Source organism: Numenius arquata, chromosome 4 (genome assembly GCF_964106895.1).
Source record: "Numenius arquata chromosome 4, bNumArq3.hap1.1, whole genome shotgun sequence".
Classification (NCBI taxonomy): Eukaryota; Metazoa; Chordata; class Aves; order Charadriiformes; family Scolopacidae; genus Numenius; species Numenius arquata.
This window is the reverse complement of record NC_133579.1, coordinates 64,862,155-64,880,846: the sequence shown is the minus strand read 5'-3', so window position 1 is coordinate 64,880,846 and position 18,692 is coordinate 64,862,155.

Here is an 18,692-nt window from a genome sequence, read left to right as displayed (position 1 = left end):
GTAGTTAGTTAGGAATGTGAGAAATCTTTCCTTTATAGGATTTTTGCAAACTTTTAGCATTATCTTAATGCAGTTTTGTTAACTGAATTATTTATTAACTTGATACTCTCATTGATCAGCATAGGGAACTCCCACCAAAGCAGCCAATTGGACATTTGAGTTCAAATCAATAGCAAGCATTGAAAGTGATATTCTTCCTCTGATGCACATAGGAAACTCCCATTGAACAATAATGGGAAGCATACAATAAATTATCTTGCTAAAAATCCTGCAAAATAAAGACAACTTTTTACTATACCTGTTTTGGTACTGGTTTTGGGTTTTGTTTTTAACCTAATTTACATTACACGTTACTGAAAGTTAGCATGAACTCTGGTTAAGCTTTCTCACAGGATATAATCCGTCCTCTCATTGGCATTACCAAGTTCATCATACAGGCTTCTACAGTTTCTTTGAAAATGCATTTATTCTGAAATCACTACTACATAAACCAGAGTAACTGTTATAGGACTGGAACATAATCTTTATTCACAAATAAAGCATCTGTACAGGAGACAGTTTGGTAAAGTGGTTTATCCCGCAATTGCTGTGCCAGCTTCCCCACTTAGGTATGTCCTAAGCTTAGCTGGGCAGAATTTTAAACTCTCATTAGCAGAAATCCAGGCTTTATTGTTTTGTTAAGGTTTACAAGCCAATCACTTCCTGGTTCTTAGCAAATTTACAGCCCAACATTCAAGGGACTGTAAAATACTATATAGAATTATGTTAGCCAGGACCTGGATTGACATATTTTATTGTTTGGGAGGCAAATTCATTTCATCCTGGAGTTGCTTTTTTTTTCCAAGGAAAATGTATTGAAGCCACTGGCACTGAGAATTAACAGAATCCTTGTGTTTGTCAATAAGGTCGTGCAAGTGTTGATGCCTTCTGGAAGTAAACTTCTGTTAGAAATGCTGTTGTCACTCATTAAAAAGAAATGGTATCCTAGAAACTTAAAAAAGCATCCTAATTTGCCAGAGTGCTTTCATTCAAGAGTAGTCAAATCACCTTGCACTTTTTCTTGATACCAACGCAATGCAGGTAAATCGTGACTATAATAATTCAAAAAATTATGTATCATTAATTTGGACAGAAACATTTCAAATAGCAAAGAACAGAGAACTGCTATCACCATGGCAGAAAGTCTAAGACGTAGGGCATTTCATTGACAATTATTTGTACTGCTGGCCGTTTTCTTCGTTGCTTTATCCTCAGACTTGATCAACATTCCAGATCCTGCCTGCATTCTGTATGGAGCCCAACGATAACTAGATCGAAGACATTAAATGAATATCAACTTAATTTAATGTGACAAGAGTGGCTTTGTGCTTAGGATTTGCATCCAGTCATTTATTTACTCTCTGTGTCTTTAGCACAAGAATCTCTTCTTGTCTGCCTATCTCTCTGGTATCTTCTCATTTTCCAAAATGTTTGTTATTGCATGTACTGCCCCCCTCACATAGGCATTGCCATCAGGACATCTGATCACAGGTGAACTTTTTCCAGAAATATATCTGTTCCACTACCCCCATCAAAAAAGGGGTGCAACGTTGTCCAGACCAATGAAGACGCAGGCACAAAAAAAACCCCCAGAACTTGGCTTAAGAGCATACTCTTGGGATCACCAAGCAACTATCCTTCACTTTAGATTGCCACAACCCACAACCCCATTTTTCCTTCCTCTGTGGCACAGTCCAGTCTGCTGTCTTAAGACCATGTGGAGAATTTCATTGAACTTTGGCTACTGAAGAAACCTAGTCATGCCCCGACCTTCTTTGTTGCCTTCCTGTAGCACATTATGCCGATGCTATGTACTGTTGATCCTAAGCTTTCCAAAGGGTTCTCAAAAATGTCTTTTACCCACTACAGAGGCAGTCTCACAGGGCAGATTTTCTCTGTGTCTTTCTGGAATTTTTATGGTCAATAACCACTTGCAAAACCTAAACTTAAAGACTTTGACTCTTTTCAATCTCACCTATCTCTGTTAGCATAAATATTTTCTGGGGATATCAACCACATCTCTTTGTTTTAATGTCATGTTTCAACATTGTGGTGGAGATGGAAGAACTCTTTGGCAACTGGAAGTTACTTTGTTTAGAAAAAATCATATTTGGTTTTGTATTACAAAGAAAAGCCAGCGTTTCACGGCAGTGAGTCCTCATTTTAATCTAATGGATGCTCTTTTTCAGGGATTATTGACCTGTTAGAAATTTCTAGATGCACTGACAGGAAAGAAGGCAGAGACCATAATGTGGGAAGATGGGAACACACTGGAGAATTCCTGTAGTCAGTTTGCATTGGGTAGCAAAAAGGTCTGCTAACACTGCTCAGCAAAAAAGAAATGCTTTGTAACACAAGCCTCTGCACCTTTCCCTGAACCACGACTTTTAGATTACAAACATAAGAAGCTATTAAGGAAAAAAAAAGCTTCTTTGTAAGTCTGATCAAAAGTGATGGGAATTTATCTTACTAATTTCTACCATTCTCTATATGCTTGTGCATACCATAATATGGAATTACACCCCAGAAATCAATTAGAAGCTGGGAAAAAAAGGTATATATATCTTTTCAGAAGCAGGTATATCCATGAGAAGAAGGAGAAGGAAAGTCTTCTGGAATATACTCTGATGTTATCTATTAAAAGAAAAATAGTTTGGTTAGAATTGCTGGATGACACATCTGCTTTCCATCCAATTCTCAACTTTTACTCATCAAAATGTAACATACAGAGAGGTCCAGTGCATTAGCCAATCTTGTCCTACAAAGCAATCTTGACTGGTCAGTCTACAGTCCTGTTTCTGGATCCTGTAACTAGAAGCACTGGTAGAAATTTTCTAACAGAATGATTTCCTATCAAAAGACTAACCAGAGACTAAGGATGCCAGGCTTCCTGGTTCGTCTGGCTCCACATCATCTCGCCAGGTGCACAACTGGAGGCTGTGTTTCATTTATTAAAACTATGAGGCATACCAGGTGTGGAAATGGTTCTGTATTTAGCAGGTGCGATGTTACAGAATATACAACAGACAAAGATATTTCAGTGTGTGCTTTTCCTCAACTCAAAATGAAAACCTTTCCCAAAGTCAAGCTTTTCCTTTTTGTTCCTCAGTTATAACATACACCAATGCGTAGTGTTCTTAAATGAAAAGCTTGTTCGAGTGCAACAATTGAAAATTACACAAATAACATTTTAAATTACACCCTACACAAAGGCCTCACTCTGTAAAATCCTTTGATGGCTAACCAGTAGTGCTGAACTTCCTCATATATCCAGAGCATACGCCTGAACCTCACTCCTTCATGTTGTGAAAGGGAACATTTCCAGTTCTGCCAAATTCAGTTGTTTTTGTTTTTGTGAGTTCCTGGGCTTTTATCCCTCTGCCTAAGGGAGTCCCAAAGGCTCAGCAGGAGACAAAGGCAAGGTGCTTATGGCCAAGCACACTGCCATTGTGCTAACAACTCTCAGCTGACAAATGAATTCCTTATCTTAAGTCATCCTTTCCTATGCCTTTTTTTTGGGGAGGGTTGGCCATATTGATGGCTCCTCTTCCAAGAGGCCTCAATCAAGTTAAATCAACATATTCCTAGAATTAACATACAAAATCTGGGGCAACATAAGGTGTTCCTACATTATTCACACGCTTCAGTACATGATTCTGCTTTCTGTAGTCAGAAAACAGACTTCTACAGTATAAATGATAAAGGTGGTGGACTCATGATCTAACCACAGCTATGCGCTAAGGAACTACCAGTGAAATAGCAAAGCAAGAAAACCACTTAAGATCACACAGGTAAACAAACTGTGGTTTACAGTTTACTGCATGCTTTGCCTATGATTTTAATAATTTTGATTCCATCTGCCCCCTTTGATTTCTAAGATTTGGCCACAGCTCTGTATACAAGTGTGGGTGCAAAATGGTGCAAATTGGTATTATAAACACAGAAGTTGTGTCGAAAGCTGTCATAGTGTTTTTGTAAGAGTATATTATGAAAGCCATTGTTTTCTTTTTCACATCCTAGGAAAAAAAAAACACAACATACATATATGGGTAAGTGTTATGGAATCTTAGCACCATTCACTTGTTCTCTGTCATTTCTTCATTATTTGTTTCAAAGAAAGATAAATTAAGAGATCCATGGATGTATCTTGAAAAAAATATTTAATATAGATATTTAACGTTAAAATTATACCTATAATGATACTGTGCAGTAACTCAGGCTTTCAATTTTGATTCTTAAGTTCTTAGTCATTTCATAGTGCAGGATATTCCTGCCAAAGTGTGTATCCCCACTGTGGCAGTAATTCTGAAATTTTTAGTAATGCATTAATGAAAAAGAGTCTATTTCTAGCCTCATTCTGTATCCCTACCGATGACAGTAGATATATTCTCCAAAATATATTGATAAAAAATACAACATTGCTTATTTTATCAGAATAGAAATACAAATCGAAAGTGTGGACAGTTGACACGTGTAGTTATTCATGGATCAGAGTGATTTTAATTTCAGTATTTTTTTATCTGACATCTTGGCTTTTTGTAGGACTCCACAAGATCAGTGATTTTGCCCTGCCTCTCCCTTTTCTTTTACCGTGTAACTGCCTTATACAAAGTGATATTTGTATGCCAGCAGGTAATATGTGTATGGAGTAGTCACCCAGCCCTGACAAGTACTGTAGTGTATTTCTTTTGAAAATTGCCCAAGGTGGGGTTATTTCATCTGCTTTGACAAATTGTATATGCACTATCCACATTATGCTGTCACATCTACCTTAGGTTCATCAGTATCTTATTACTGATGCTGTTGTTTTCAAATCTAAATACAGTATGGCGAAAGCACGCAAGCACACAAACAAATCTATCTTAGCAATAATTTTAAAAACAAAGCCCAAAACAATGACACTGTGCAATAGCCTTGAGTGATTTTTTTTTTGTTGTTTTTTATAGCTGTGTTCTAATTCTTCAGAGAACAGAGAGGGGAGCTTTGAGAAGGTGCTAATAGACCATGAATTTGCAGCAGTGTAGTTTGCAGCTAAACACACTCCCACTTCAAACTCGGGCAGGAAAAAAAAAAAAAAAAAAAATGAGGGCACCACAGAAGTGAATTAAAAATCATGCAAACAGTCCCAGCAACAACCAGGGCAGCAGCAGCTTATAAGATCAGCTTCATTTGGCAGGGTGCCCATCATACCATGGCCTAAGAGGGCCTGGGCAGGAGGTTATCTTATGGCCTGCAAAAAAGAGGATGGGGTGAGCTGCCAGGGGGAGGGATGGAAGCAAAAGAAACAATTTTTAAGCATATGTTGAATCAACATTTTTTACAGAACACTGACAGCAAACCTTTAGGTCTTTTAAATGTGTTTGGAGAGTTCTATAAATTATTTTAGACTGTGGACAAATATTCTCTCTGGATAAGTTTTGCTACTGGGAGAGATTAGTATTGCAATGCCCCTCCTCCAGCCTGTGGGTATTGTCCCCTCAAATCTCCCAGAGATGCTCACGTGCGTTCTCCAAATGAGACTGTGGTTCCATGACACTCTGATCTAAACTGGGGCTGCCACAGTCCCTCCATCCCCAGCTGCTGCCCTTTCCCATGTCAGCAGGGATGCTCATCTGGTCCCACACTGAACTGGTTCAGAAAAGACAGAAAAATTGAAAAATCGTAACACTTCCCTGCCAGTTCAGTTCCCTGTGGAGTCAAACAAGCACCAGCGCTGGTGCAAGAGATGGGGTGGGGATATACATGATGCAAAGCCAGGCTGCAACAGCTCTGGTTTGGATCAGCTTAAACCATCTTGGAACCGCACTCCAGGCTGGGCTCGCCAGCGCTTGCTATTTAAACTGCTTGTGCTGATCGAGCTCTTTCTGCCTGGCTCAAGTTTGAGAGCGGTCCTAAAAAAGAGCTTCCTCATCAGATGAGAAAGGGTGAGCAGCCTCCCCTCGTTATCAGTAGCCCTTTCCTCAGACACACCTGCAAGCAGAGTTTTGTGGAAATGGACTCCTGTGATCCGTGAGGCCTACAGGGAGTTTCTGAGTTCTTGTGGCAGGACAGGCATTGATGAGCAGTCCTCCGTATTGAGCTGGGGGAAGCTCCCTCTCAGGGGCAAAGGTCCCAAGGTCCCAAGCATCCCACAGCAGCCAGGGCACCCTGGGAAGCTGTGATGAATTACCGGGATCCAAGCCCAGCGTGACAGATGATATGAATGTAAAGAGATGCTGAGGAAAGATGGTAGAGGAAGGGACACATCAAAGTCTATCTGGATTGAAAATTGAAATAATTTCTCCCCCTTTCTGAAGGGGTTTTTCGTCAGATCCTGAGTAGTGAGGTGGTAAGCAAAGTGGTTTGGTACTTGCTGACTTGTTTGTACACATCACCACATCTGATGAGTGCATGCTGGCACAGAGATGAGGAGCAACATACAATATCAAATAGCAAACATGTAATTAAGACAGTTTTACTACCTCCAAAGGTCACCTGCTTCTTTGCAGTAGTAGCTGTGGAATAGTTTACAACCAAAACTCTGCAGGGCAAAATCAAGGATACCCAAATCAGCCACTAGAGAGAGAAAATATCCCACATGACATACTTTGCAGACTGTACTCTTCACAGTTGTATCACGATGACACATTAGGAACTAGAGACGCTCAGACTGCAGAGCAATGAGGACTACATGAAGCAATCAAGAGAGAAAAAAAAGTCAGAAGTTCAAGAGACGAGAGAGGAAAGACTGGATTCACCAGGAAAAGCACTTGAGCTTCTGAGAAAACAAAGGGAGAAACCAGTTAAGTTAGAAGAAAACCCTGAAGCCACCTTTTAGATGCCAGATGTGGTACTGGAAGGCAAGTCTATACCTATAGCTTCCCAGCCTGTGACATTTCACTTACAGCAGCACATCTGAATGGTTGAGTGACATGGATTGGGAAAGGAGAAAGATGAACATTGCTCAGATTTCAAATTGTGTGAGGCAGGAAAATATCTTAATAGCCTGCAACTACTGCAGCGTTTGCTGGGGGGAGGAAATCGAAAACATTTATACTGGGAAAGGAAGGAAGAGGAAGAGAGAAAGATGTAGTCAGGGGTAAGTTCAGAAAGCAAAAAGTCTAACCTATATGCTTGCAGAACTGCTTACTGGAGTGAATACACTGGAGCTTAAATTACTTTTTTTTTAAATAAGTAAAACTGTTCAGCTTCTTGTCAAACAGCCAGTTGTTTATTGCCAATTGCTTTATTGTCAGATGCCATTTTATACCCTAATTGTCTTTGGGTTGAAACCACTGCCCTGTTCAAGGGGTAATCCAGTGGCCAGCATAGAAATGCCCCTTAGGTGCACCTCGTTTGTAACATAATAAATATTTGCATGCTCTGTCATAAGGGGAATCCTCCAAACTGTATTAACACTCAAGCCAAGAATGTTATCTGTCATGTCCCGGCCCCCTCCTCCCCCCGCTACCTCCCCACCCCTCCACTCTCCCCCGGAAAAAAAGTGGATTGAGTTCAGCTTTTTCACTGATTCTCAAGAAAAGTCTAAAGACTTTCTCTGCCAGTTGCAGATGCATTCTATTTTTTCCTCTACATCAGAACTTCTGAATCACTCTTAATAATAGGCAAAGGCTATTCATACCAAATGGGGAAGTTCTCACACACTATGATGATAAAGCATTTCATCCGTTTGCAAAAAAAAAAAAAAAAAAAAAAGAAGAGAACACTACCCACAGAACTGCAACATCACATCATCTGTGCTTTGCTAAATGTTCACAGAACAACACTGGAAGTCACTGAAGTGTCAGATAGTGATTTCATCATGTGTCAGGCCTCCCACTAATAAATGATTCATCTTTCTCTGTACTGGCACCTCAAAGAATTAAGAAGGAGAAGAAAGAAATTCATAAACTTTAAAGTGAGAAGTACTCTACTGATATTACACTTCCCAAGTAAACAGAAGCTTATGCACACACTAAGAATGTATTTAGAATTTAACCTTCCATTTATCTGAAGTGTTCTTTTAAATTTTAAAAGTGAACCTATTACAGTATCATGGAACTCCATGTGTATCACATCACCATAATACACAGAGGTAGATCGTTCAATTTACAAATATGAGACTTCATACGTCCCACCCCCCCAGCTTCATGAACTGAAACTGGAATTGGGAAGAAATCTTTACTGGTTTCCATAGCAGTGATTAACAGTATGTTGGTGACACTAAGCCTGCCCCAACCTCTGAGTACTGATTACAGTTGCAAAAGCAAATCTAGCTCCTCTTGAAGGCAATGAGCGACTTACAATTGACTCTAATGGAAATGGGACTGGAAGGAAATTTGTCATTTTAATAGGAATTTACATAATTGTTCTTTGACGCTTCATAAAGCCAGAACATCCTCCACTGATGACAGTAGCTCTACTGGATGAAAAGGACTAGCTAGTAATCCAAACTTAGTTCTCCCAGAAGGTATAAACTTAAATACAGACCCAAAACAGGCAACGTACTTAGCAAGATACTACCATTTTTGCTTGGTTTGCTAGGACACTGGAGTTCGTGTAGTCTGACACTGAGTTTCCAGTTAATTTTTTTCTATTTCAATAAAATGCAGGAGAGAGACAGAGGTCTCAAATTCCTGCATCCTTTGTAAAAAATAAATAGCTAGGAGAAGAAAGAGATTCTAAGAGTCTCCTAACTGAAAAAAATAAGCTGTAACATGAATTTAAGCCTTATGAAACATTAAAGAATCCACATGGGAAAGAGATCTAGTAAATGATTCCACTGTAGGAAAAAAGAGACAATTGTAATGCACTATGAAACCATGAGACACCGACCTATGGAACACCAGGCTTTGCTGGTTCTGCCCCTAACGGAGCTCCTTTGGCTGGAGGAGGGTGTTGTTTTTTTTTTTCTTATCAAAAGAGCATCTATTATAAACAAAACACTTCAATCAGTAGACTCAAAGCTGGAGGAACATATGGATACAGAATTTATCCCACTTGATTCCTCTCCTGGAGCAGGAAAAGAATTAGATGAAGATGATAAAAGTTTGGACTTGGAGACCCATTCTCAGCAGAAATAGGCTGGTAGGAAAACTGCTGGGGACAGAAAAAAAGCCACCTGCCCCTGAGGTCTCATGTCCTATAAGCAGGTACATATCTCTTTGGCTCACTCTAAATATGTATACCAGAGATACCAACATGATGAATGGAATACTTAAAAGCAGTAATACACAAAAGTAAATTATTCTTTGCTGCTCTCTCACCTCTTGTTTTGGTAGAATTAATTTGGACATCCTGGGTCAAGATATTGTCCAGTTTCTCCATCAGTTTGATTTAGCATGACCTCTTCACTGTCAGCAGAGGAATGTAAAAGACAGCAACGAACATTTATATGTAGGAAAATTTACATGGCTGTGGGGCAGGATGCCTGGATGATCAAAAAGAAAAGAAAATATTAAATACTTAAAACACTTTACCATGAAATCGCCTTACCCTCCCTTCCTTCACCCTCCCCGCCATGTTAAATCAGGTAGAAAAGTGTGATAATATTAAGGCTTAATCCAATTTAAATAAATTATTTTCTTGTAAATGTTAAAACAATCATTACATGCATCATTTACCCCCTCCTCTGCCCATAGTCTTAAATTATGCTCCATTATATCCAGATGGAAAAACTATGCAGAAATGTTTCTTAAACATTAGAAATTTTGTTTTTTATTATACTCAGAGGTAAAAGTCAGTAAGGAGTCCTAGCCAAAAAAACCAACCAAACAAACAACCAAATCTTAGAAAGCATTATAGGATTCTGTGTAGCAAACTTAATTAAGAAATTTCTTTGCTAGGTTACGAACAATATTTTATTACAAGCTTAAGGTATAAGATCATTATAGCTCTCTGTCATGCTTGGCATCAAAGAAAGAACACATGCAAAGAACAATCTTGTTCTTACAATTAATTACAAATGTACAAATGAGTGCTATATCAGACCCTGTCTATGCTGCACAGTCATGCATTTATAACCATTTCACCATACGCAGTTATTAAAAAGCATACTTTGCATCTACAGTAGCTTGATACCACATCACAGCCATAGGTAGCTATGTTTATTCATGCGCAGCTACCACCAGCCAGAACTATATGTATGTGTCACTGCACTTTAGCAAAATCTGCATCAAATAACCAGTAGTGCAGGTCTCTTCAGCCAGCTTTTTTTTTTTTTTAATTTATTTTTTTAAGCAGGCACACTGAAAGCAAGACAGGAGAAGGCAAGCCAGAAACGCACAGGTGGCAAAGGGCAGTCTTCAGCCACTGGCCAATCTGGGTCAGTTGATGTAGTGACAATCACTCAACATTGCGGAACTGCGTAGCAACCCATCCTGTTTATCTTGTACATCCTTACTGTCCCAAAACACCACGTCTTCCACAGAAGGAGTGAGGAATCCTCTCCCCACTGGCAACAAAAATGGCTGAGGGGGAAACACCTGAGCCTTGGGCACTGTGAAGTCCCTGGCTGCTGGTGGGCCCTGCAGTTGGCTGGGACCCCCACTTGCAGTCTGAGGATTACCAGCGGAAAAGCCCTGCAAGAACATTCCTGCAGCATGCGGGACAACGAGCAACGGGACTCTGATGAATTCTCCTAAGTAAAGAAGTCCATCCTAAAACCTCCCCTCAGAAACCTCAGTTCATCCAGCTGGGTTACTGGATCACAGCGAGGTGCCAAGTCTGTCTCTCCAGCAAGGGTGGAATACAGATAGCTACAGAAGAAAGAAAAGTTCAAAGGTTGTCCACTTCCAAGACTGAGCCAAGTCACAAACCAACCAGAAATCCCTGCTATGGCTACAAGGACATTGGCACCTACACACACTTGTCCCTGCAGACACAGACCTAACTATACATTGCTCAAGGCTTGTAACACTGATCTCACAGGCAGGATTTAAAAATCACCACTCTGCTACTCTCTCCCCAGGCCAGCAAAGGATATTTTGTTTTAACCTCACGCCTTCAGTTCATGCTTCTCGCTAGGAACGTTGGTTGCACTCAGCTGTCCAAAGCCAGTCCCAGCCGTGAGACTGAGTAACACCCGTCTCCACGAGAAGCGTTTCAACAAACCCAAACCACTGCGGCTCTCAGCACGTAACTTGCCAGACAGTTTTACTGGTTATAGAGGGAATTCCAGTCTTTGACTCACTAGTAAGTAAGTGTGTTCCCACGCCAGTTCCTCATCTACACAAAACTTCCCTCGCCCTGAACGGCTCGCTAAGAAAGCCTGAGATTATTTGTGTTACGCTCCGTGCAGAGAAACGACAACATACAAACATGTAATTATATAGCCCTGAGATGTTCCAGTTCCAAAAGCCATAAATTCTACACAAGATTATCTTGGTTTTAAAATTCATCTTCCCTTGTTCGCAAGACGAGCCGTTTCATGACCTAGATAGGAAAGATGACATATTACGGTTTATGTTACGATTACAAAAATTAGCAGGCACGCACTTACTGGAACGGGCTACTAGGGCTATTGCCCACACTCTTCATGACAGCTGCAGGCATCATGTTCTCCTGTCAACTGATGGGAGAACGGTATAGGAACTCAATATGACAAGCATATTTTTAATTTACAGGCAACACTGGCAGTTTGAAAACTTTTTAATTAATGAACACAACTGACAAGGTACATGCATGCTGCAGAGCTGGCTGAACCGCCTTGGGTACTAGAGGCAGACTTGGCTTTCCGCACTAATTTACGATTGCGGGGAAGTAATCTCAAAGTAAACAATCACACTTTTCAGTGGGATAAATGAGAACATCCAGACCCCTCTGCTTCATCAGCTAGGCTGCCAGAGGTACGCAAAATGGCTTGTTCAAAGCTAGCTTTGGTGCCCCTGCAATATGGATCTAACCTTTGTTTTTTTGGAAACACCACAGGCGGAACGACTCCCACCTCACCATCCTGCCTGTAGAGACACCGGGAGCCATCACTACAGCAGATCCGGCAGAGCTCAACTGGAAGAGGGAAGAGAGGAGACACCGGGACACTGCCCGCGGGGCCGGCAGAGCTGCGTGTGTGCTTCTGATCCTGGGGAAGCAATAACCGGATCCATGCTCTACCCGGCTCTCTTGGCAGTACAGGCTTCAAAAAAAAAACATGTTTCCATTGTGACCAGATATTCCACTTTAATAAACAAACTTTAATAAAACAATAAAAAAAAAAAAGCCAGATCCTCTCGCACAGCATTCCCCACAAGCCAATTACGGAAAACCACTCTCGTGGGCGAGCGAGCGATCTGTTCCCTGGCCAGGCACTAAGCAGGAGCGGAGCCTGCCGCAGCTGCTGGGCAGGAAGGGCTGGGACCACTGGGGCTTTGAAATAAAACAAACAGCTTGTTTGGCAGGTAGCTATTTCTTCACAGACAGGTCAAGCAGGAGGCATCATGGAAGCTGGCTGGCTGGCGACTTGAACAGGCCTGCTGCCTTCCTGGTGTGTTGTATCTGCGTCAGTGAAGAAGGCAAATCTTAAGCCGTATCTGAACCCCTTAGGAATTAAAATGACACGGCCAACGGATGGTTGGGCCATCCCTTCTCTGTTGTTGTTGTTGCTGATATTTTAAACCTAATTCAGCTTTTGCCACAACTCACTCACGCCCAATATCCTTAATCTACAAACACTCAAGGATGGTAATTCAGCTTTATTATCCATATTCCCTGAGCTCACATTTCATAAAGTATAAGCACACTCAAGAAAGAATGATTCCTAAAATAGCCAGACATGTACATTTCCACCCTCTCTTCAGGAAAGCAGTTCGAAAACATAGGTCCTACAGGTCCTTGTAATGCTTAGAATTGCTAACCTGAACCTCTTGATAGCAGCAGGCGATATCTTCAGAAACAGCTGGGGTTTTATCTTAGCCTCTCACACCAAGCTACTACATACCATCCACCGTGTTTATATAAGCACTGCAGTGACAGAAGACATAGCATGAACCAAACAGAGCACAAATTCCAGCTCGCATCAGCAGAAGACTTTGAAACTATGCATCCAAAGCCAGCACGTATTACGAATTCGATAAAAACAACAGAGACCACCACCAGAGCTACTATAACCAGCTATCACAAACAAGAAATAAGCATGCCCAAGTGCTTGGGCAACAAAAGCTATTATTAAGAACAAGCAAGTTGTTCTTGTACTGTATTTCTTATGCTCTGCTCTTTGCTTAATGATTTCAGGGTCTTGACTCTGTGCAGCGCTGGGGTACCTCAAAAATTGGCCAAAAAAATCAAAAAGAACCGAGAGCATGCAGCACCTTAAAGGATCATACAGGATCAGGCCTCTTCTATGCTGTTATTAGACACTGAATTGTCTGATAACCTTCCTTGTGACTACAACAATAATTCGCTGTTTCTGTCCTTTCAGTAGGAGCCCCCACTATGCGTGTGTTACTCGATTATTTATAAACACAGCCTTTTATTAAAAACACAGCCTCCACTGTGCTCAAAATTAATTCTACTTGGCTGTAACACAAATGATGTTTCATATGTGTGAAATTTATGGACAGTTACAAGGCAAATGGATGGCTAAACTTTGGCTAGTAAATTGGACACCAATAGACCTGACCCTGCCAGTGCTGGAGCTGAGCTTGCGGCCTGATTCACCACTTTTCCACACTACTCATCGGCTGGAACCAGTTCTGGGCAACTGAGCTGGGTTTTTTTTTCCAACAGGAAAACTGACTGTATCCTATGCTCGAGAGGAGCATCATTACTGCTTATAAAGATGGGTTCCAGCGTGCTACATCTCATCTCAGAGTCATATGCACTCTCTCTCTTTGCAAATTAAGCCACCTCAAATAAGATGGCCTTACTTCTTTCCTGGAAACGCCTCAACGTTGTCTGCTGCTAAGGCAAATGGCCCTGGAAGAGAGGCTCTGCCCAGACAGCTGATGTGCAGACAGAAAAGGCAGACATGCAAATGACAGGTTTGTGGGGCGGCACTGGTTGAACTGGGAGTCTCTAGAGCCTCCGGTCCACCCTGGAGCACAAAAACCTGTGCTGCCTCTTCCCTTCCTCCCCTAAAATCACCAGAATCAACTTCTACAGCGAAGCTAGCCCTTGCCTTTTTTCCAGCTACCTATTCCCTGCCCCTCTCCCCAGTCCTTCTCCCTTCTCACAACCTACCTGGCTCCCTGCACTCACTCCAGTCCCAGCCTTCACCTTCCCCTCTCCATTCTCCCCCCATTTCCCGTGCCACTTGCCAGCAATGAAACGGTGGGAAGGCAATCATCTTTTCCTCCCCTGCTCCAGCACTGCTCCATGCCTATTTTGACCATTGCATAAAGGTAAGGGCAAAGGTGGTCACGAAGAGATCCTCCCCTTGCCCATCTAGCCAACATCATCCTCCGATCACAACCTAGACTGCACTGGTCCCACAAGCCTGATCTTCCCCGTGGCTCAAAGTAAACATCACACCCTTCATAAGGCTGGGAGGAGGGAAGGAAGGAAGAAACACAAACTTTCAAATGGGCACAGAGAAGGAAGAAGAGGAGGAAGAAAGGTGGGATGGAGCATTTCTCTCAACCCCCTCTTCCGCCCACTAAAACATTCCTGTTCCCCTTCTTTCACATAGAGCTCTTATTTCAGCATAGAAGCATCTTACTTAAATTTAATAAACTCGTTAAAATTACTAACTCAACTAAAATAGTTCACACATGCAAAATAACAGTTTGTGCATTAAGTTGCACTGAAACAAACAACAGGAGTTCATACCAAATTTGATCATTTTCATTCAAGCTTGTGTGCTTTTGAGGATTTTGTTCAGGCTTGTGTGCCTCAAGGGTTACTGTCCCACAGTCCTATTTCTCAACAGACACAGGGCAACTAAGCAAACTGCAGTAAAGGCTGAACAATGTGGCAAGGACAAGCACCCTTACATTGCCAGCTGCAAAAAGGCAGTGAAATAAAATGCCAAGAAAAGCAAAGCTGACATAGTACTAAATTCAGCAGAGAAAAGGCAGACAAAGAGCCAAGTGAAGAGATACTGCTTTTTCTGCGTTGCGCGCACCAAGAACATCACGACTGACCACAAGCACTATATTCTCGTCACTTCTGTGAACTGAAGGAATACTACCCCCGTTTTACAGATTGTAAACTGAGGCAGTCAGAAATTAAGATCTGAAGAGTCTTCAAGTAGCTAAAATCTGATTCTTGCTGGTGCTAAGCATTGCATTGCACTCTTTGAGTGTTCAAAGGATACAGCTTCCAGCCGCCTTTGGTGCAGATGCACACATGTAGTCCTAAGAGAACCCATAAAATGAGGAACACAATGCAAGAGCGGCAACAGGACGTAGCAGCCACAGACATATTTATTTTTCCATCTCCTCTTCTACATTTTCGAGTGGGGGAACAAAGTATCCTGCACACTAGGAGACTTGGATCAAAGAGCTATGATGGCCACAACTCACAACGCATCACCCACCTGACAACTGTAGCTATTTACGTACAAATTAGTAGTGCTGACCTGGCCACTATTAAAAGATTGATGTAAATGGCTTATCCCGCATCACACTCCTTGGCAGAGAATCAACTTCTCCAAAGCAACATTCAGCTGCTTTAACAATGAGATTATGTCTTCCCTTCTTGCATTCATAGGAACACAGGAGGGTAAGAGTTCAACAGACAACACTCTCCTTCACCATGCACTCTAATTCATCCCCAGAGCAGACTCATTTAATACACTGAATAAAAACCAATCATCCTATGGAGGGGCGGGGGAAGGTATGCAATCTATTTTAGGATTATTACAAAGCAATATATAGATGTATGGATGGAATAAAGATTGCATAAGCATTTCCTAATTCTGGCATTTTGTAACTTTTGAGCGCTTAACTTAGCCACTTTAATATCCTTTCACTCTGACCATCTGTGTAGTGTCTGTCTGCACGTGTACGTTAGGCTGCCTCAAGGATCTTGGAGATGCTAGGCACCACATCCCAACTGCCCAAAGGACTTTAAATCACCTGCATAAATCTGCGTTGCATGAATCTAGCCTCTTCGTGCACGGGATACAGAATCCGCTGCACGTGTAGAGCTTAACTGCACAATGGAAGCTTCCCATTGGGAAACCCATAGGCCCAGATGCAGAGGCACCACCTTGCGTGTACAGCAGCACGGTCATTATGTTTGCATTTTCTGTATATATTTAACAAATACATGTACGTTTATGCCTGTATTTGACAAGTAAAAAAGGTTGTGGGGAAGTGGCCAGCCAAACTGACTGCCGGCAAGTGGCTACTGAGCTGGCCAGCAAAACCACGACAGCTACTCATATCACTTATTTCCCCAAGGGAACAAATAAAAGGAAGTTCTACTTCCCTCTTCTGCAAGGGATTCATTCATAGCCATAGACACTTTTCTCTTAGATATGTATTTTAACTCTATCATTAATATCCTACTCCCATATTACAGTAACATGCTATGGGACTTCCAAGACCAATGCAAAACAATAAGGCAGAATGTGAATACAGGAAAGACAGGATATAAAAGGTGACACAAAAAGGAGGGGAACTCAAATTATCAGACGTGAAAAGCAAAATGTCAGGTCTACACATCAACTCAAGTCAGTGGCAAGGTATCTATAGGCAGAGGTCCTTCTCCCCTGGTCTCCACTTCCTTCTTACCCGCTATAAGAGTGAGTCAGCTGCCTGTGGTAAAGTTCTGTCTTCTCAAACATGAAACAAAACGCGTTGTACATAAATGGTGTCGACATTTGTGGCACAAAAAGCTACCAAGTAGGAACGTGTCCGGATTTTACAAACCTGAGGGCCTACTTCTAGAGTCTTTTTACCTACTATGCTAAGCTTATAGGAAGCCATTCAAATCTCTAAAAAGTGCAGATTCCTTGTACGTTACTGTATCTCCACAGATTGCCAGCCTGATTTTAGGGCTAGAAGCAAGTTCTGTATCCCCTCTCCCTCTTCGACCTCATCCTTCTCCGTGTACCAAAAGTTTTGCTTTTATCCACACAAGAGATTAGATCTCAGAATTCAAAGTTGCATCCCTTTCAGACGTAGAAAACCTGTTCAACGCTAGAGAACTTAACCTTGTCTTTTCTGAGGCAGGTGTAATTCAGGTAAATACACCACAGTTGAGGAAAAGGTATCCAGAAGTTATTTTTATGAACTGGTAAGCAGCCATCTGTCCACAAACAATCACAGCCTGCCCCCAAGACAAGGCTCCTTTATGGCTGAACTTGTCTGGCATCAAGCCCTTTGTTTGCTGACTGGTGAATTATGGCTCACGAATTCACCTCATGTTCTTTCTGCCTTCCTTGTACTGCTTGTGCCTATTGTTTCATCTGTTTGACCAAAAAGAAGAATCAACAAAAATAAAAGAAACGGTTGTGCTTTGGTTTATAGTAGATCCTAATTTTCCTTATGAACTAAATATTCTTTTTCATTTATTTGTTTTGACCAGCAACCATACCAGGACCTTCCCTGTTAGCTTACTGCAAGTCTCGCCCCAGAACTCTGAGGACACCACAGATCCTTTTGCATCTCCACCTGCCTTCCAAGTTCCAAAGTGTCAAAAGCAGTAGTGCCTGATTAAAAAAAGAAGTGCAGTCATAAACATCAGCTATAATCAATGTTCTTTTCCTAGAACGTCAAAGAGATTCTATCTGCATTGAGATGTGAAGTAGGCAAGAACTATGAAAGCTGTAGTAGCTGGAGAGGTACCACCAAAGTTCCTTCTTAATGAAGCTTCCTCTCACTTTTCACTGGAATCATACCTTAGAGGCTTATCTTATGTGCTGGAAAGTGACCATATTTCACCTCTTGCTCAGAGATAACTGCACCTAGGACGATTCGTATACACAAGTCTAAATGCGCAATGCATAAAATGTGTTATTCTCATGCAAAGAAATGAGAATATCTTGATGATATCCACAATATCATCACACACACCCCTCCCAAAAAAAACAATGACCAAAGCTTTTTGAACAATAGTATCATGTCAGACCATGGAGCCTGTTTTGGCCTTTGCGAGTTGTTGGGAAGGCTGACTCTGGACAGTGATAAAAACTAACTGTAAACCGCATAAATCCAGTTTTGGGTCTCCTTTATAAAACCGTACAGTTCCTTGTAAGAGGATTACATACAGCAAATAAATGAATGAGATGCAAACAAGGCAACTCTACCACACTCACATCAGTCACTTCTCAAACATTTTCAAGGCACAATATAGTTGGAAGTGACCAGGATGAAACTCACTCTTAAATTAGAAAAAAAAAAATGTGATCAGACGTAACGGCAAACAGTGACACGAGTAGCAGGTAACCTGTTATCCTAACTGCTATTGTATCAGCTTTTAATTAATTTTGTAAACCAGTTTAGCTTCAGTATTTAAAAGGTCAGTCTCCAATATGCACACAAGCTGAAACTGAAAGGCGACATCCACAGCAGTTACATGATACTTAGGATGTACATAATACGATGCTCTGTATAACAGGACACAAATGTAAATAGAGCCACGGATCTATGGAAAAGGTTTCTGCCACCCAGCCTCGAGAAGAAAATTCATTAGTTTGCACTGACAGTAAGCTCTTGTTCAACACATGGCACAAAAGCCAGTAGCAAACATAGCAACACTGAGACTTAAGAACACTCAGGAAGTAATCTCCA